Source organism: Macaca mulatta, chromosome 3 (genome assembly GCF_049350105.2).
Source record: "Macaca mulatta isolate MMU2019108-1 chromosome 3, T2T-MMU8v2.0, whole genome shotgun sequence".
Classification (NCBI taxonomy): Eukaryota; Metazoa; Chordata; class Mammalia; order Primates; family Cercopithecidae; genus Macaca; species Macaca mulatta.
In genome coordinates this window covers 9,205,536-9,225,918 of record NC_133408.1, presented here as the reverse complement: position 1 = coordinate 9,225,918, position 20,383 = coordinate 9,205,536, and the positions used below count along the sequence as shown (strand labels likewise).

At 40.3% G+C, this 20,383-nt stretch overlaps 1 long non-coding RNA gene across 1 annotated transcript; it reads left to right on the top strand.

The window, feature by feature from the left end:
* Positions 1-2,540: 2,540 nt before the first annotated feature.
* Positions 2,541-18,710, top strand: LOC144340126 (uncharacterized). Its single transcript, XR_013415843.1, has 2 exons — positions 2,541-2,751; positions 17,052-18,710. It is a non-coding gene; the product is annotated as an uncharacterized LOC144340126 (long non-coding RNA).
* Positions 18,711-20,383: the final 1,673 nt, after the last annotated feature.

Sequence of the window (20,383 nt, the reverse complement as noted above, 5' to 3'; positions counted from 1 at the left end):
CCAGCAAAAGAGCCCTTGTTAGGGCTATTAGCTCTGCCTTCTGGGCTGATGTTCCGGTGGGCAGAGGCTGAGCCTCTACCACTGAGTCCAATGTTACCACTGCATGACCTGCCCAACAGACCCCTTCCATTGTGAAACTGCTCCCATCTGCAAAGTAACAAGTGGGTCCCTGAGGGGTTGGTTTGTAAGATCTCCCCTGCTCGAGAATACTTCATCTACCATTTTCACACAGTCATGGAGGGGGGTTCCTGGTTCAATCGGGAGCAAGGTGGCTGGGTTAAGGGTGTTTACTGTTTCTAAAGTTATGCGGGGATTTTCGCATGGGAGTCCCTGGTACTGAGTCATTCCCGGATTTGATAACCAGTGATTCCCTCTCTGGTTCATTAGAGTTATAACTGAATGCATTAACTGGATGATCAGCTGCTGCCGTAGAGTCAGTTTGTTAGCTTCTTGTGCCAGTGGGGCAGTGGCAGCTAGTGCCTTAAAGCAAGGAGGCTACCTTAGTGCCACTGAGTCTAGTTGCTTGGATAAGTATGCCACCAGGCGATGCCACAATCCTGTGTATTGAGTCAGGATTCCTATAGCCATTCCCTTTTGTTCATGGAAATATAGAAAGAAAGGCGCAGTTATGTCAGGCAGTCCTAAGTCTGGGGCCTGTGTTAAGGCTTCTTTGATTTGTTTAAATGCTTTCTCCTGGTAGCCAGAGGAGGGGTTCCTTTTCTCTCCCCTTGAATCTGGCCATGTTCATCGTAATAGAGGGGTCCCTGAGTTTCCCAGGGAGGCATCTGCAAAGCCCGGGCATGGCCAGGCCAGAGGTAGCTGGCTTGATCATCCTGACTTTCCTTCTTGACCTCCTGTGGCAGTGGTTTTTATTTTTCTTTTTGAGCCCAGGCCGGGGTTCGTTACCATTTGAATTTGACTCCTCAGGGGCCAGCCTCGGTAAAGGGGGGTAGATTGGAGTGTAGGGAGGAGGAATTCCTATCTCCTCTGGTGATTCCTGCAGAACTTGTTTTTCCTGTGGCTTTCCCTTTGTTTCTGTAGCTGATAGGGAAGCTGATTTTTCTTTCACTTTAAGTTCGGCTCAAGCCACAGCTATGAGGCAGGGCTGCAACCATGCAGGTCGGTTTTGGACTATATATAAGAAATTGGTCTGGATGCCCTGGCTGTCTGCCCACCTCAGTCACCACCTTAAATACACGGCCAATTGTTTCCCGATCTATAGTTCCTTCTACCAGCCATGTGACACCAAAAGAGGGCCATTCTATTTCACAGAGAGTTCTCAACCTCTGGGGGGTCAACTTGATCCCATAACCCTCTGCATAACCTTTCTTGAAGTTCTTTAACATACATTGTAATGGGGTGGCTTTCAACAGCTTCCCTCCCATTTCCTCCCAGTTGTGACGGAACTTATTCACTCTTTTACTTTCGCTTCAGACCGATTAGACCGTCTCCCTCATGGGAGTTTTCAGATGCCACTTAGCTTTAATGGAGGGTTCATATGAGTCCCGAACCTGGACCAACACAATTGCTAAATTGTGAGGTGCCTCCCTAAACCATATGCAGTAGCCCTGGAGGAAGTTCACCACTAGTCCTGGTTGGTCCCACACTTCACTAGGGGCGTACGGTCTATGCTAATAGACCTGTGGCCCTACACACTTCACTCCCCACACACTTCCCCACTCCCAGTTCCTTTTCTCTGGGTGGGATGTAGGTTTCATCCGACTTTGTGAGCCCCTCTCGCATCCTGGGTTGGACTACTCAGTACACCCTGGGTGCAGGTTTCATCCAACTTTGTGAGCCACTCTCACGTCCTGGGTCAGACTACTTGGTGCACCCCTGGAAGTTGATCAGGCTCCCCTTCTGTCTTTGTGGGATGGGTCCTGCCTTGGGCCTCAAACCTTACCATGGTCCTGTAGCGCACTATCCGTGGAATCATCCTGTAATCCCTTAGGTTCTGTTGTGCTGTCAGGGAGGGGCACTGGATCACAGGAGAGCTGATCCCTTCTCTGGGTTTAAGTTCCCCAATGGCATGCCTGAGGTCATGGTTCTCCCCCAGCTCGGGGCCCCAGACCCACAGGCAAAGGAGACAGCAATCCTTTCATCTCCACTCCTGGCTGGCTCACCAAAATGTTGCAGGAATCAGGAGACTGGAGAGACCACTGAGTGGAACAGGAGGATTTTAGTGAGTGCACTCAAGCCCAGCAGATTAACAACCAAAGGCTGAGCCCCGAACAAAGGCAGGGCTTGACTTTTATACACACTTCTGAAAGGGGGTTGGCTAGTTTGAAACAAGCTTACAGTGGAGTGAAATGCAGTGGCATGAAAGCAGGTAACAAAGACAGCTTATCAAACAGTGACAGGCCTGTAACTCAGGCTTGTTTAAGCATGTAATGTGACTCCTGCTATGTGGCCCAAGTGGCTGTAATCTAGGCTTGCTCAAGCTTATCTTGTGTCCTTCACTGTGCCACCCAGATAGAAAGCAGGAACTTACAGAAACCAGCCACAGAAAACAGGAATCTGCAAACTTACAAAACTTCCCAGGGTACCATAGCATACGGGGTTGGGGGAGGGGTGGGGTGGGTCTCGAGCTGCCTAATGGAGAAAAATTTGTTTTTCCTCTTTTTAACTTTTGCTTCAATACAACATTTTGTTTATACACTCAGCAGCTGATGGGCATTTGGGTTGCATCCACTTTTTGACTATTCTGAATAGTGCTACTATGAATATTCATGCACAAATTTTTATGTGGAGGTATGTTTTTATTTCTCTTGGGTATATATCTAAGAATAGAATGATCATATAATAACTCTGTGTTTAACATTTTGAGAAATTGCCAAAATTTTTCTTTTTTTTTTTATGTTACCTCCCATAATGGATGAACATTCCAATTTCTTTGCATCCTTGCCAACACATGTTATTATCTATCTTTTCATTGTAACTATCCTCGTGGTTTTGAAGTGGTATCTCATTGTGGTTTTGATTTGCATTTCCCTAGTGGCTAAAGATGTTGAACATCTTTTCATGTTTTTATTGACAAGTTGTTTCTCTTCTTTGGGTAAATGTCCTTTTAGATCCATTATCCTTTTTTAAACTCAGCTATTTATATTTTTATTGTTGAGTTGTTAAGAATTCTTCATGCAGTCTGGATATAAGCCCATTATCAGATATGTGATTTGCAAATATTTTCTCCCATTCTGTGGATTGTCTTCTTTTCACTTTCCTGATTGTATTATTTGCAGCACAAAAATGTTTAATTATACTAATGTCCAAATTATCTATTTTTCTCTCTTGTCCATTTTTGTTTGTTTGTTTGTTTATTTTTACTGTCATCTGTAACAGCAGTTCACAAAGTTTGCTTTCATGTTTCCTCTTAAGAGTTTCATAGATTTAGCTCTTCTATTTAGGTTTATGACCTATCTCAAGTTAATGCAATGTCCTTAGTGAATTATCTTGGCACTACTGATTGAAATGAACTAGTTTACTTTTGGACTTTCAATTTTATTCAAATTTATTTATTGATCTATATGTTTATTTTTATGTCAATACCATACTGTCTTGTTTATTGTAGCTTTGAAATAAGTTTTGAAATCAGTGTGAGATCTTCAATTTAGTTCTTTTTCAATATTCTTTTGGCTACTCTGGTTCCTTTGAATTCCCATATAAATTATAGAATCACCATGTCAGTTTCTACAAAATAGCCATTTGGAATTTTGATAGGTATTGCATTGAATGTATAGATCAATTTGATGAATGTTGCCATTTTAACAATACCAATTCTTCCAATCCATGAACATGGGATGTCTTTCCCTTTATTTTGGTCTTTTTAAATTTCTTTCAACAACATTTTGTAGTGTACAAAGTGTTACATTGCCACATCATAGTTGTTTGCTGTACAAGTCTTATAATTTTTCATTAAATTTATTCCCAAGTATCTTATTCTTTTAGGATGTTATAAATAAAATTGTTTTCTTAATTTCTTTTCAGATTCTTCATTGTTAGCATATAACAATGCAATTAATTTGTGTATAGTGATCTTGTATAATGCAACCTTTCTAAATTAATTTATTCTAATTATTAATAGTAGATTACTTAAATTTTCTACATACCAAATCATGTCATATGTAAATATAAGAACTTTTCCTTTTGTTTTTGCAAACTTAATTTTTAAGATTTATCTTGTTTACCCAATTTCCCAAGCTAGAACCTCCAGAATATTGTTAAATAGAAGTAGTGAGAGTGGACATACTTATGCTGTACCTGATCTTTGGGGAAAAGCATTCGGTCTTTCACCATTAAGTATGATATGAGCTGAGATTTTGTATTGTTTGTTTTGTTTTTGTAGATACCCTTCATCAAGTTGAAGAAGTTTTCCTCTATTCCTGGTTTATTGAGTCTTTTTTTTAAAAATCATAAATGGATTTTGGATTTTGTTGCATGCTTTTTCTGCTCTATTGAAATGACCACAATTTTTTTGTTCTTCTTTCTATTGATATGGGGCATTACATTGATCGATTTTTTTGGATGTTAAACCAGCATTATATTTCTGAGATATATCCCACTTTGTCATAGTGAGTGTATAATCCTTTTTGTATGTATCAATATTTAATTTACTTGTATTTTGTTGATGACTTTTGTGTTTTATATTCATAATAGATGTAGGTCTGGTTTTCTTGTGATATCTTTTGTTTTTGTGTCTATGTAAAACTGACCTCATAAAATGAGCTAGGAATTGTTTTCTATTTTTTCAAATAATTTTTGAATAATTATAATAATCATTTGAATAAATAATGATTCTTTAAGTAACTGGTAGAATGGGTCTGGGCTTTTCTTCTGGGAAGTTTTAAAATTACTCATTCATTAGAGGTTTTTCTTTAAGATTTTCTATTTCCTTTCGAGTCAGTTGTAGTAGTTTATGTATTTTTAGAAATTTGTCCATTTCATTTATGTCCATGGCATGCAATCTTTCATACTATTCCCTTATAATATTTTTTATTTCTGTAAGGTTAGTAATAATATTCCCTCTTTAATTCTTGATTTTAATAATTTGAGTCTTCTCTTTTTTTTTCTTAGTCAATCTACCTGAAATTTGGTCAACTGTGTTGGTTTGGTCAAGGAATCAACTTTTGGTTATTAAGTTTTGATATAACTTTTCTAATCTTTATTGCATCAATTAGTGCTCTATTTTTTATGTATTACTTTCTTTGGCTTACTTTAGAATTCATTTTCTCTCATTTTTCCAGTGTTTTAAGGTCGAAGTTTGGGAAATTGAGATCTTTCTTCTTTTATAATGTAAATATTTATGGCTATACATTTTCCTCTAAACATTGCTTTAAGTGCATCCAATTCACTTTAGTTTGGTGTGTTTTTGTTTTAATTTATCTCAAAGGATTTCTGAATTTCCTATATGACTTCTTATTTAATCACTGGTTATTTATGAATGTATTATTTAATTTCCAAATATTTATACATTTTTAAAATTTTCATCTTTTATTAATTTCTGATTTGACTCCAATGTCATTGGAGAATACATTTTGCATTATTCAAACCTTTTCACTTTACTGAGGCTTGTTTTATGGCCTAGCATATGGCCTGTCCTGAAGAAAGCTCCATGTGCACTTGTAAAGAAGATGTATATTCTACTGTTTGTGGGTGGATGGTCTATAGATGTTTGTTAGTAGTTTGTTTATAGTGTTGTTTGTTTATAATTATATATCCTTTATAATCTTCTTCCCGTGCTATACATTGTGGAAAGTGAGGTTTTGAAGTCCCTAACTATTATTGTTGAATTGTCTGTTTCTGTTTCTTCCTTCAATTCCATAAGTTTTTGCTTTATGTACTTTGGGACATTGTTGTTAGGTATTTATATGATTATAATTATTACATTTTTCTCATAGATTGGCCCTTTTATCATTATTATGTGTCTTCCATATCTCCACTAACATTTTCTGGTCTTAAAGTTGATTTTGTTTGATATTAGCATAACCACTCTGGCTCTCTATAGTTACTAGTGGCATGACATATTTTTTTTCATTCTTTTACTTTCAAGCTATCATCTGTGGACAATATATAGCTGAATCTTGTTTCTTTTTATCTAATTTAACAACTTACGACTTTTGATTTGACTATTTAATCCATTCACATTGCATAATTATTACTATGATTGGATATATGTCGACAATTTTACTCTTTGCTTTCTGTATGTCTTATATCACATTTTGTTCCTCTGTGCTACCTTTATTACTTTTTTTGTATTAAATTAATGTTTATAATATAATATTTTAATTTTTAGTGATTTTTACTATACTTTTTAGCTGTTTTCTTAGTGGTTGCCCCAGGGCTGACTAAGAAAAAAGTGAGATGACTCAAATTATGAAAATCAAGAATGAAAGAGGGAATATCATTACTAATTTTACAGAAATAAAAAGTATCATAAGGGAATAGTATGAACAATGTATTAATTTATCAGAATGATGTGTACTACCTTAATGTGAGTAAAATAGAGACACTTTTACGTAGCTCTATTCTGTCTTCCTCTTTTTTAATATTATTATTATCCATATTACCTATATATGTAACAAACCTTGTTATAATTGTTACTTTATATAGTTTTATGTCTTTTAAAGAAGCTGAGAGAAGGAGAGAAATACATACTTATAGAATTTCTTACATTAATCTTATTTATCCTTTCTGAGTCTTTTCATTTTTTTGCTATGCATTCAGGTTACCAACAGGTGTCAACTTCCTCCAACACAGCTCTACTCCCTTTCACCTCCTTTGGGCTATTTTTTATAAATATGTTAGATTTATATTTGTTATAAGCCCTAGATTATATTTGGAATGAAAAGTCTGTACCAGGCTTGTCCAACCTGCGGCCTGGGGACCACATGCAGCCCAGGATGGCTTTGAATGTGGCCCAACACAAATTCATAAACTTTCTTAAAACATTGAGGGTTTTTTTTTTTCTCATGAGCTATTGTTAGTGTTAGTGTATTTTATGTGGCCCAAGACAATTCTTCTTCCAATGTGGCCCAGGGAAGCCAAAAGGGTGGACAGCCTTGTGTCCGATTATTCTACACAATATAGAAAAATGATTAGTTACTGCAGCCCTGGGTTCCTGGCAGACTAAAGAGAAACACCCAATAGAAACAACTTCCTTCTAGCAAGATTTAGCAATGGTAATTAAGAGACTTCATAACTTTGTGATCTGTTCAAAAGACTGCCCAAAGCTAAGCCTAAAGGAACTCTCCAAGTTATTAAAGAGAGTTTCACAACTCTGGAGTTTTTTGTGAACAGGACAGCAATGCACTGAAACTATCAGAACTGCTTTAATGTCTGATATTCCTATGATTATAGAGAACCAACATGAATATTGCCGTTAGAATTACTAGAGAGCTCCTTTTTCTTATATAAATACTTCAACAAATATGAGTTTTTGCATAAAGACATCTTTTTTCAGAAGCTGAATAATGAGCGAATGCTTTTTTACAATGTTTTATATTTTTGACTTTTAAAATTTGTTCAGCATTCTGAATGAGACGAGTCTAAGAATGAAATCAAATGCAAATCTGGCAACAGAGATGTTTTGTGACTCATGAGTAAGCCATTCAGGTACAGACAATAGCTGTCAGGCAGGTTAGGTGTGTTGCTAGATCACTTTCTCCAAGCTCAAACACAGATGTAATGTCTAGACACCCACATAAGGTATTTCATGCTAAAATCAAGAAATACTGGGAGTTCCACTGAGACCTTAACTTTCAGGAAAAAAGAAATCAGTGTGCTCAAAGAAGAGTAGCTATAATCAGTCTTTGGACACAGAAATGTTGCACTCTTTTTGGGGGGTCCTTTCTTGAAGCAGACGTTTCTTTCCATTTCTTTTTTTCTTTGTCAGAAAATCATTTCACAAAGCGCTTTGAGATTTAACTAAATTTTCTTATTTTGTTTAAAAAGTTGAGCTGGGGCCGGGCATGGTGGCTCACTCCTGTAATCCCAGCATTTTGGGAGGCCGAGGTGGGTGGATCAAATGAGGTCAGGAGTTTCAGACCAGCCTGGCCAACATGGTGAATCCCCGTCTCTACTAAAAATACAAAACTTAGCCAGGCATTGTGGCATGTGCCTGTAATCCCAGCTACTCAGGAGGCTGAGGCAGGAGAATGGCTTGAACCCGGGAGGTGGAGGTTGCAGTGAGCCAAGGTCGTGCCACTGCACTCCAGTCTGGGCAGTATAGCGAGATTTCATCTCAAACAAACAAACAAACAAACAAACAAAGTTAAGTTGGAATTTGAGCTTATTTATTATTCCTTGAAAATAAAGTGTAGATACCCTCAATTGCTACCATAGGGAGTGCAAGAGCTCACAGCAAGAGCTCAGTGAGTATAATTTGTCCTCCTGGGTTTTTGTTTGTTTGTTTTGATTGCACATTCACTCTATCAATAATATGAATGTTTCAAATTTTGTCTTTGAAATGTGGACTAGCAAAATTACTAAGATACTGAGTACTTAAAGTTACTTATAAAATACTGCTTAAAGATATCAACAATTGTTGGTCTGTAAAGCACTCTAGAAGTTGTTTACAATTTTTACTGACAACTATGTGAAATATAAACATAAAACATTTGGATCTTTGATGAGCTTCAATTAGAGATGGTTTTTTCCAGAATATGTCATTTTTCCAATGATAAATGGTTTAGATTGTGTTAATATTTCTGTTCCACAATTGTAGTATTTCCTTTTGCCCATTGGCTTTTTATTCATTCATTTCTTCAAAAAATAAATATTATATTGTTTCATCCCGGTGCTTATATGGAGGCTCAGGAGGCTCTGCATCCCGACCCCTCCGCTTTCTGTCTTACCTGCCAGGTCAGGATGAGAAATGCCATTGGGTTTATTGAGGCAGGGATGGTGAGTCTAGCTTTCAGTTTCCTGTACCTGGCTGACATGATTTTCTTCACCATCACTTGCTCTGGCTGATACTTGTATCCATATAGAAAAATATAGATATAACAAAAGCTTTGAACAAATGAAATCAAATTCTAATTCTACTAAAAGGCACCTGATGTCATTCTCTTAATGACTTTTTAGGGTATTACTGCACTGATACCCTCCACCAGGGGGTAGGGGAGGAAGCCTATATTCTACTCTGTCTGCATATCTAGTACTTTGCTAGTGGCCGATTTGGTGCTCTGTAAACAGGTCCTTTCTTCCTGATACTTTCATATTCTTAAGCCCATTAACAGCATGAGGTAGACACATATGGGTGGATTCCCAAGTCAGATGCTTGGTTCTGAAACTATCTCTAAAATCTACTGTAGATTGATTTTCAGACCATTTTCCAGTGATGGAAACAGGCTCTCCCTGTGAGTTTATACAGGCTTGTTTCCCCTAATGTTTCACCCAAAATGAGGTTAACCCTGGAAATTCCAGTGCCCCTTAGCTACAGGGGCCCTCCACTGAGAATGGCTTACTCCTAGGTGGGGTACAAATATTATGCTTGTTGCCTGTTCACATCCCAGGAAAAATACTGATTTCTGCTCCTGAAGTCATTAAAGATTATTCAGTCATGAGCCCTATGTTTGAGACTATCTTCAACTCTAAGCGGCTGCACACATCCAGCTTGTTCTTCCTGACTGAGGAGGTCCAGAAGCAGACAGTCTGTGGGTGGCAGTGTAACTCACAATGTCATCAGGGACCCAGTTCCCTTTCATTTCTACTCAGTCATCCTTGGCACAGATGTGTTGCTCTGCATTACAAGAGGGATGTTTGGTCCACCAGCAGCAGGAGGAAGGGAAAGGGGCAATGGGCAAAGATAACATATCCATTAGCAAACCCTTCTAAAGAGATTTCCCAGAGGCAGGACGAACTTCTCACCCAAAATTTGGTTCAGATGTTGAGACTGATGATACCACACATGCATCCACTAAGAAAGTATGGAAAGGTTTATTACTCACATAATGATCCAAAAATAGCTTTAGAGACCAGAGAAGAGAGACTGACTTGGCATTTATTGTGGGTAGAGGTGAAGCTGGGGTGAAGGCTCTTGCACATGGGTGGAGGCTTGTGGGGTTTAAATTTCCCACCAATTCCAAAGGAGGGAGCACTTGGGCTTTCTTATCAGCTTCCTGGATGTGGAACAAAAGGAGAAGAGGGAGTAATGGGATTTGAATGCAGCCAGACATCAGAAATGTAGTCAGACTCTTTATTGCACTGTCTCAATACCCTTCTCCTGGCATCTTAATGCAGGCTGAGAAATGCGGTGTTTTAGTGGCCACAGTGGAGGGCTGTTAGCACAGAAGGAGTGCAGGATGGAGGTGAGCAGAGGGAAGGCAGCAGGCTTTGCCAGCCCAGCCATCTCATCTTTCCTGCTGACCTCCATTCAGAGATGAAAAGTGACCTTGGCTGCCCACCAGGATCAATGGTGTTGAGGCACTTGGCTCACTTTTGTTACATAACCAAATCCAGTGAATTACAGTAATATGGCCTTTTCCAAAGCATGGAGGAGCAAGAGGAAAACCACGAGAAGGAAGAAAAGAGCTACCCTTTGGGACAGAGCAGAGCCCAGTGAGTGTGTTCAGCTATAAATACGGGCATCCTAAAGATCCATCGCAATGGTATGTCCTTCTGATAATTGCAAAGAAAAAGGGAACACACAAGTTAAAAACAACAACAATAACAATAACAATAGAAAGCAAAACAGCCTAATTCTGTCCTCTAGACTGGAGACTGTAATTTCCACCGACCCCCTTGGGACACTATTAAGTTTATTCTAGGGTGAGTGGGTGCACAAGGGAGGCAGTGAGTATGGCTGAGATCACCTGGTGGCAGGGTGCTCACGCACGGCCACGGGTTCTACAGGGCCGTGCATGGCCTGAGTCTCTAGATAGTTGGGAAGCTCCACCTTCTGCCCCAGCCCAAGGGGGCTGGGGCAGTCATGGATATAACAATTTTCATAATTCTCAGGGATCAATGATGAGCATTGAGCAGGCTTGATTCTCACACACATACGCAGTGGCCTGGTCTTCCAGTCATCGGAGGGTACTCAGGAAAGGCAACCAGTGGGATAGGAAGCTCGAGGGGTCCCCATCAGCCAGAATCAGCACCTTGTTAGGAATATAGACAGGGTGGACACACTGCATCAGAACTTTGGTGTCCTTGGCCTGGCGGTCTCCACAGATCGCGATCTGCCTGAGGGTCTGCTGCTGGACTGAGAGGGCATGGACCATCTCCAGCAATGCCACTGGGACATGGTGCATGTGCTGGGAGAAGGCGGTCAATAGGCACACACACTTGTCCATCCAGTCCTTGTGACCCATGAAGCCGTGCAGCCAGGGCAAGTTGTGGGCTGATCCAGAACTCGCGCTGGACTCTGAAGACTGTAATGTTTTAAACTCTAGGAGGAATGTCCTCTGAAAGATTGTTCAGAAGAGGAAGTATTTTTCCCCACTGGAAGGAAAAGAGGGGAGAAGAGTCAGAATGATTAGATAAAAGTGCTTTCTAATATGTTATTGTTCAGAGTACAGTGTAGAAAAACAAAAGTATAGTAAAAAATGATTCTCCCTTTCAGTTCTCTCTTTTACCTTTCTCTCTCTCTCTCTCACATTTTTGTACTCAGATGTTGCTCCCTAGTTGAAAATAATTCCGCAGTTGAAAAGCAAGTCACTTGGGAAGATCTGGAAGTTAAAGCCCTATCAATACTTTTCAAATATGACAATAAATATCTGGGCAATGATGAAGGGCGACTTGCAGAAACACCATTTTCCATTGAGAAGGTGGTTATTGGCTTGCTATTAGAGGAGGAAGAAAGATCTATGTTTATGGAGCTGATGGAGAAGCATTCAGAACTAGCTGTTTTTGTGTTTAATATTTCAGTGAGGCAGGTATCCCTGAAGGTATGTTGACACTTACCTCTAAGGATTCAACCAGAAATCTCTTTGATTTGACATTTATTTTACAACTTTGATGGTTGTGACCGCTGCTCAGTTCCCACAGGTTGCTGTTTGACCACCCCAAGGTCACAAAGCCACGAAGTCAAAAAATATGTTCAATTCAGTAGCCAGTTACGGCTCTGGGCTCAGGGACCCCATCTCCCCAAAAAGTAGCCGTCTAGAGGACTCCCTTGGCAGAGAATCTGAGCACATGCGTTCTGAGAAGCCTCTTCTGGGGTCCTGATTTATTTTTATTTTTCCCCTTTTTCCCCTTTATTCTCTTGATGAGGTTCAAAAAAAAAAAAAATTCCATTGCAGCTGGAAAGGCAGAAAAGGCACTTAACTTCAACCATATTTTTGATACCCTAGGAAAACTAATTAGAAAGAATACACAGAGAACAAGGTATGGCATAGATGCACAAGATCTTTGCAGGCCAGTGAGTAAACCGAAGACACGATAAATCGTGGGTCTGCCAACCTTATCTTAAAGTGAAAAATTGAGCTACAAACAAAATACAAGTGCCACCACTCCTAGTGTGAAGAAGTCGGCTTGGGCCCATATCCCAACTTTAAGTAAAGTAGAAAACATTTCTTTTATGTCTGCTTTGCCGTGACTGCCCTGCAGTGGAAACAGGACATTTTTGCCATGCATTTATCATTTGATGCAGATGTTTGGCTCAAGTTTCCTGATCTTGTCAGCAAAGTTGACGTTAAAACATTAGAACAAGAATTGTGGTTTATTTACGTTTTCTTACGAGGCACAAATTTGCATATAGGAGCATTGTTTTTATTGCAGCTTCTTAGAGAGCCTCTAGTTTTGGAGTGTATGCCCTATTTTTTCTCCATGAACAGTTTGATAGTTGTACTTAAATTTATGGGTTCTTTCTACCTCTTTCTACCTTTATTTCTCCAAGTACCAGCACATTTTATTACAGTGATTGCTGCTTTCCTGTTTTTTTTTAATAGCCATCAAGAAATATAGACTCCCACCATAGCATTGCAGGTGGCTAACCCCATCTTGACCTCTAGACTTTTCTAAGTCCGCAAAGAATAAAAACAAGGAGGAATTTGCAAAGTTCATCAAGTCTAGACCTTCCTTCGAGGCCTAATGACTATATTTGAAGCCACTCTGGCCAGTTTTCCTGATTGGAAATGGTTAAAAAGTAGCTAGGAAGTTCTGAAAAAGCAAAAGTGGTTAAGATAACAAGTTAAGCATTAGCAAGGAAGTTTTTCTTGAGCTCAAGTATTAATACATGGTCTGGGCTTTAGGAGTAATTTTACACCAGTTGTCTGTTTTCCTTTTAGAGTTGGATGGAAAGTTGTTCTCAAAATGCATCTGAGTTGTTGAATATCCATTATGTTACAGGGAAGCCATTCCTTCTTCCAAAACAGTTTTAATTTTTATGGAGTCTAAGTTAAAACAGGAACATTTATTTTCTTATGGGTAAAGTTCCTGGAATGCTCTCTTACGTGGATTTAGCACATTTTTTGACCAAATAACACTTGACCAAACATTATTTTCAAAATTGACTTCTCTAAAAAAAAAAAAAAGATTTAAAAATACGATTCCTTTTGCTGATGAGCGTCATACTTTGGCATTTAGTCTGTAAAACCTTGGCGTTTAGTCTGTCTTCCTGGAGCTCAGTTCTTGAAATGCATGTCTCGCATTCAGGGCTTTCATAGTCAACAGGTGGAACCAGCCACTGGTGTTCTGCTCATAATAAAAATTATACATGTGTATTAACATTGCTCTTGAAGTTAACAAACACACCCAAATCTGGTTAATTTGTTCAAGTAATTGACAGATTCTCTGTGATTTACTGGGATTAATGAGTATGCAAATACAAGGAAAAATGCCCAGCATAGAGAACATCATGGAACATATTGTACCTTATTGTAAAATAAAAATAGCCCTGGACAGCCCATGGAATGTGTTCTAACAGCATAATCAGTTCTTTACTGTGGTTTTCCTGCCAGCCGGGGAGCCCTGCGTCACAGAGGGTGGGTGCCAAGTGTCTGGTTTGTGCTTTGGTAAGATTTTTCTTTTTCTTCCTGATAATTTTCAGGTTTGCAGTTTCTCCAAATGCAAAACATCCAAGCCACCTCCCTCTGCAGTGGAGTATTGATTTTGTTCTAGATTTCTCAGCAAAGGTTGGGATATTAGAGTTGAAAACACAAGTGGGTAGGGTGAGCCCACAGTCTCTGTGACGGGGCCTGCTGGACACTCCCAGTCTGCTGGCGAATGGCAGAGGCCTGGGACAGCATGGTGGAATTTTCATCTTGTACAAATGAGCTTGGCGTCTTAAATCCAGGTCCTCAGCTACCAACAGCGAATTTGTTACAGTGTGAAGTGTTGAGGCAACTACCTAAATAAATCTGGGCAAAATATACTATCAAATCAATCAGGGATTTCCACCCTTCATGAATTATCTCACATTTTAGTCTAAATTGTTTAAGAATGACTGACTCATGGCTGGGCGCAGAGGCTCATGCCTGTAATCCTAGCACTTTGGGAGGCCGAGGCAGGCAGATTGCCTGACCTTTGGAGTTCAAGACCAGCCTGGGCAACACAGTGAAATTCAGTCTCCACTAAAATACAAAAAAATTAGCTAGGCATTGTGGCGGGCGCCTGTAATCCCAGCTACTTGGGAGACTGAGGCAGGAGAATTGCTTGAACGAGGGAGGTGGAAGTTGCAGTGAGCCGAGATTGTACCACTGCCCTCCAGCCTGGGCGACAGAGTGAGACTCCATCTCCAAAAAAAAATGACTTGCTCCCTTGCTCCCTTTTTGCCCTCTGTACATATGGCCCTAGAGTCAGTGTTTGAAAAACTGCTTTCCACTGTCCAGAGAGGATTATTCTTAATAGGCTGATTATCCTGGAGCCCACGGCCACCCTTCTGGGCTCTAGTCACCTCTAGTCCACGTCGTGTTAATTGGTCATTTTGTTTTGTGCAGGCAAGACTTGGATGTGCAGTTTTCATGCCATCTCTTGATTGTTTACCCAAACATAAAATGTAACCAGGGAACCAGCAATATGGTAGTTATGCGCTTCCCAAATCAACTTGAAGTTGATCCTAAATGCTGTTTCCACTACTGCTTCTCTGATGCGGGTTCTGCCCCAGTGATAGTGAGCTGGCATTACTGTGAACCAGGATTGCACATGGGGGCTATATGTGGAAACTCTGACCCCATGGTGCCTGCCACACACTAACACACATACTCTTTGAGACCCAACCAAAACAGCACTCAGGGGCAAAGAGTTTAAAGAGATGGGGCTTTATCCAACATTGGAACTATTTTAAATGCCCGAAGCAGCTCCATTTCAAGTTCTTCAGATGGCCTATGAAGCTCTATAGGACACCTTTCCCTAAGCCCTTGCCCTCGCACCTCCCCTGACACGCCCAGCATCTCTCTTCTGGAGGCCTTCCCCGCTAAAGCTTTCTGTGCAACTTCTTGGCTGACTCATCTATCCCCACCAGGCTCTATCTAACAGCAGCCTCATCAGGGACACCTTCCCCTCCTGCCATCACCCTCACCTGCTCTGTGCTCCCCCAGCCCATATCTTCATTACATAAACTATTTATTTGTATGCTCACTTATAAGCTTAAGGGAAAGAGACAGTAAGCTTGTCAGGGTAGGAAGTCTGTTTTGTTTATTGCAGTCTCCATATCCTACGGAAGGGTGCCGGGCCCACTGTAGATGCTAAATTAAAACCTGGTAAATGTTGAACAAATAAAATGATTAAATCAAATGGTGTAGTATGCAAGGAAGAAACAAAGATAGGGATTCAAGTCCCCGCCTCTCTACCTGGCTGTGTGACTTCAGTCCAGTTATTGAACTTCTCTTGCTTTTAATCTTCTTATTATAATTATTGAGATTTGGGCCACGTTTTTAGAAAGTTAAGATTTTGGGTGGCTTTTCGAGCTTTAACACTTTAAAATTGTTTATCTTCTTTTCTGAATTTTTTTTTTTTTTCCTGCTGGGCTGTAATTTTCTTAAGGGCAGGATTATAAAAGATGCATCGTTTTATTTCCTGAAAGTCACAGGATAACACTTACACGAAGGTGCTCAATAATCACTTGTTGGAAATAACCTTTTTTCCCCCCCAGAAAGGCTGTTTCAAAATGTGTATTTTATAGTATTTGATTTGCTAGATCGAGGGTTGGCAAACATTTTCTGAAAGAAGTCCAGCTAGTAAATATTTTGAGCTTTGCGGCCATACTTCTTCTTTTTTTTTTTTTTTTTTTTTTTTGAGGCGGAATCTCACTCTGTTGCCCAGACTGGAGTGCAGTGGTGTGATCTCATGATTTCAGCTCACTGCAACCTCCACCTCCCAGGTTCAAGCGTTTCTACTGCCTCAGCCTCCCAAGTAGCTGGGATTACCTGCCACCACGTCCTGCTAATTTTTGTATTTTTAGTAGAGACAGAGTTTTGTCATGTTGGCCAGACTAGTCTCGAGCTCCTGACCTCAGGTGATCTGCCCGCCTCAGACTTCCAAAGTGCTGGGATTACAGGCGTGAGCCACCACGCCCGGCCTATATTTCTTTATCACAACTCTGCAACTCTGCCATTTTAGCCTGAAAACAGCCATAACAATTTGTGAATGAATGGGCATGGCTGTCTTGAAATGAAACTTTATTTGCAAAAAACAAATGGCAGGCTGCGTTTGACCTGTGAGCTATAGTTTGCTCGCCTGGCACTAGAGAGTTACTGTCATAAAATAACCATTTTCTAAAAACGAACTCTTTGGTTCCACTATGTTTCCGAGTAAGTTACATGAGATCATTTAAGTTTCACTTCTATTGTTGGGAATTTGTTATTTGAATAAAGATTTTCTGAGTGACCCTCAAGCTTGGGTCTTTATTTCATTTTTAGATTATGTAAGGCTTGACCCACTTAAGAAATGTAACCGTCTTTTTTTTTTTTCTCCTATTAAAAAAGTTGTGGTTTTTTTGTCTTTGTGACTATCTTGTTTACACAAACTGAACCTGAGACAAAGCCTCTAGTGACTGCTTTTTGTGGTTAAACTGGTTTCTTACCCACCAAAGTCTAGAAGAGGGAAAGAAAGAATTGTACCAGTTTGATGTGTTTTGTGTAACAAAAGCCAGATTGTATCTCCTTCTCTCTCCCCAGGTCTGTATACAATTTAGGACCAAGAGGTGGACTTTGGTTTCTTAGTTCAAGCTAAAAAAACAATACCAGGGGAGCAGGAACCATGGGACATCCCAGGCTTGGTGCAGAAACCTGACCTGAACTGGACCTTAAGATCAGAATATAGACCTATTGTCTTTCCTCACCTGACTATTACCAAACTAACTTCCGCATCTCCTGGGAGTGCTTTCTATTTCATCCAGGCAGTGCCCTTATCTGATCTGGAGTGGGTTTATCTCTGGGAGAGCTATTGATGTGCCTGACAGGAGAGGACACTGAGAGTACCTCCAGTCTCCAACTGCCCCCTCCGGCAGAACTGAGCAAGCCCTAACCATGCCCAAACCATCATTATCTCTGGTTCCATCTTAGTCCCTGCACACCCTAGGATTCAACAACTCAAGTAAGTGGGGGAGGGGAACATCTTTTCTCCCCTGGGAAACCTTGTCTCCTCCCAAGCCCTGGGAGGAGAGGACTGCTGCTAATGAGACAGTGATGGTTAGTCTTACAATTTTTACAGTATTATCTGCAGAACAAATGACTGCCAGCAGGTACTCTGAATCTCTTTTCTTTCTAATAAGATGTAATCAACGAAACAGACTGTGGTCTGGGAGCTGACCAAAGGATCAGCTAAAGGAACTGGACACATCCTGAGTTAGTTAACACGTCGGTGTTGTTGGTCTAAGATGCTCTTTAGGGGCTGGTGACTCATTCATGATGTGCAGGAAACAGCACAGACACCTCCATGACCAGAGAAGGTTTCTACAGGCGCCATCATCACAGGGTCTACAAACAGAAGGAAGTCAGAGAGAGAGACTCAGGGGAAGGCAAGGCGGGGCTGGAGACCTGGATTCTGCATCGGAGTTTACCTCATCCTGGTTCTACTCCCAAAGTCCTCTCTGTGTGGCCATATCCCTGATTCTCAACCTGGCTTCATTCCAGTCATCTCAGGATCTCACAGACAACATTGATGTCCAGGCCCTACCACAGACGAATGAAATCAGAATCTCTTGGACATTTAAAAATGAGTGATTCTTTCTTGGTGATTCTAATGTGTAGTCAGGGTTGGGGCCACTGCTTTACTTCATGACATCATGACACTAAAAATAGTACTGGAAAGAAGGAAGGCTACCATCTGCCTTCCAATTTCTTCAGCTGGGAACCTCTTCATAAGACTGTATCTGAAACCAGGATATGAGATCCTTATAAGTAATTCCATTTAAAAGAAAGAAAGAAAGAAGCCGGGCGCGGTGGCTCACGCCTGTAATCCCAGCACTTTGGGAGGCCGAGGCGGGCGGATCACAAGGTCAGGAGATCGAGACCACGGTGAAACCCCGTCTCTACTAAAAATACAAAAAAAATTAGCCGGGCGCGGTTGTGGGCGCCTGTAGTCCCAGCTACTCGGGAGGCTGAGGCAGGAGAATGGCGTGAACCCGGGAGGTGGAGCTTGCAGTGAGCCGAGATCGCGCCACTGCACTCCAGCCTGGGCGACAGAGCGAGACTCCGTCTCAAAAAAAAAAAAAAAAAAAAAAAAAAAAAGAAAGAGAGAGAGAGAGAGAGAAGGAAGGAAGGAAGGAAGGAAGGAAGGAAGGAAGGAGGGAAAGAGGAAGGAAGGGAAGGGACAGGAAGGGAAGGGAAGGAAAAGAGAGAGAGAGAAAGGAAAGAAAAAGAAAGAAAAGAAAGAGAAAAAAAGGAAGGAAGAGAGAAAGAGAAAGAGAAGGGAGAAGGAAGAAAGAAAGGAAGGAAAAAGAAAGGATGAAAGGGGTGTTTACAGCTGGAAATCAAGCAGAACTTTGCCTGACACATGTTCTTTTTTGGCCATTTTAGCCTTTTCTTTTGTGGTGTGAACCATTACTTCAGCCCAGTTAACCCTGAGATCACCCACAAAGACTGAATTCACAGTTGGCTGTTCAGTATAGCGATTCAAGGTGAGGACTGTGAAGTGAGATCAGGATTTGAATTTCTGCTTCTCAAATCACCAACTATTTGACCTTGGGCAAGTGACTTAAGTTAAGACTTAGTTTTATCATTTATAAAGTAAGAAGAATAATACCTATGTCACATACTCTGAAGTATGATAGTCAATGTGCTATAAAAATGAATTCATAATTAAATGACATGGTAGACATAAGGCATTTAAATCAAATTCCTGATCTATAGCAAACCTTCAACATATAGCAGCTGTTGTCACTAGAGCTAAAACGAATCATGTATCTAGGCTAGGGTCTGGTTTCTTTGCTGTTTTGGATAACGGCTCAAGAATGAGAATAAAGCCCACTGAAGAAGTCTTGATTTTCCTTAAAGCTGTAAGCTCACTAGAGTTTTTTGTGTGTTGCCAATTTCAATCAGATCCAGGAGTATTGGTTACTGTTGGCCTATATGTCGAAGATTAACTTTGAGGAATCTTTCTGTGGAATTCAGGCCAAAAAAAAAAAAATAATTCTGAGACTGCTTTTGATTTGCTTTGAGTTCATTGCAGCTCATGTGAAGGATGCAAATATTTCCATATTCCCTGCTATCTGCTAGGGGTCTTCAAGAGATGAGTCATAGTGACCTGGAGGTAACATTTTTAGAATGCTAGTTAAGATTAGTGTTAAGAACATAGACAAAGTCTGAATCTCTCCAATGCTTGATTTTAATTAAAAAGAAGAGGAAACATATTATAAAGCAAGCAGAATTTCAACATGATCTTTAGATGGTAAATTATGTTTTACCTTAGTCTGCATTATTACCACAATACTTGCACCTGGCTAGTATGTGGGGTGTGTGTGTGTGGGTTAAAGGGACCTGTTATTTACCTGCTTATCTATCAGATTGGTAATACCAATCCTACTCTGCAAATTTAACATCAGTGATTTACTGTTCATAATAGAATAAATGCATATTGAGAACCACACTTGAACTTAGCTCTTATGACAGGAAACTTTCAAAGTTAGAAGTTACACTGAGCTTGAATTTTAAGAGAGAGGCAAAGTCATTTAATAAAAGTAAAAAGTGAAGGATGGATGGATGTATAAGTGGATGGATGGATGGATGGATGGATGGATGGATGGATAGATGCATGGATGCATAGGTATATGGATGGATGGATGGATGCATGCATGCATAGGTGGATGGATGGATGGATGGATGGATGGATGGATGGATGGATGGATGGATGAATGGATGGATGGATGGATGGATGGATGGATGGATGGATGGATGGATACATGGATGGATGGATGGATGGATGGATGGATGGATGGATGGATGGATGAATGGATGGATGGATGGATGAATAAATGGATGTATGAATAAACGGATGGATGGATGGGTGG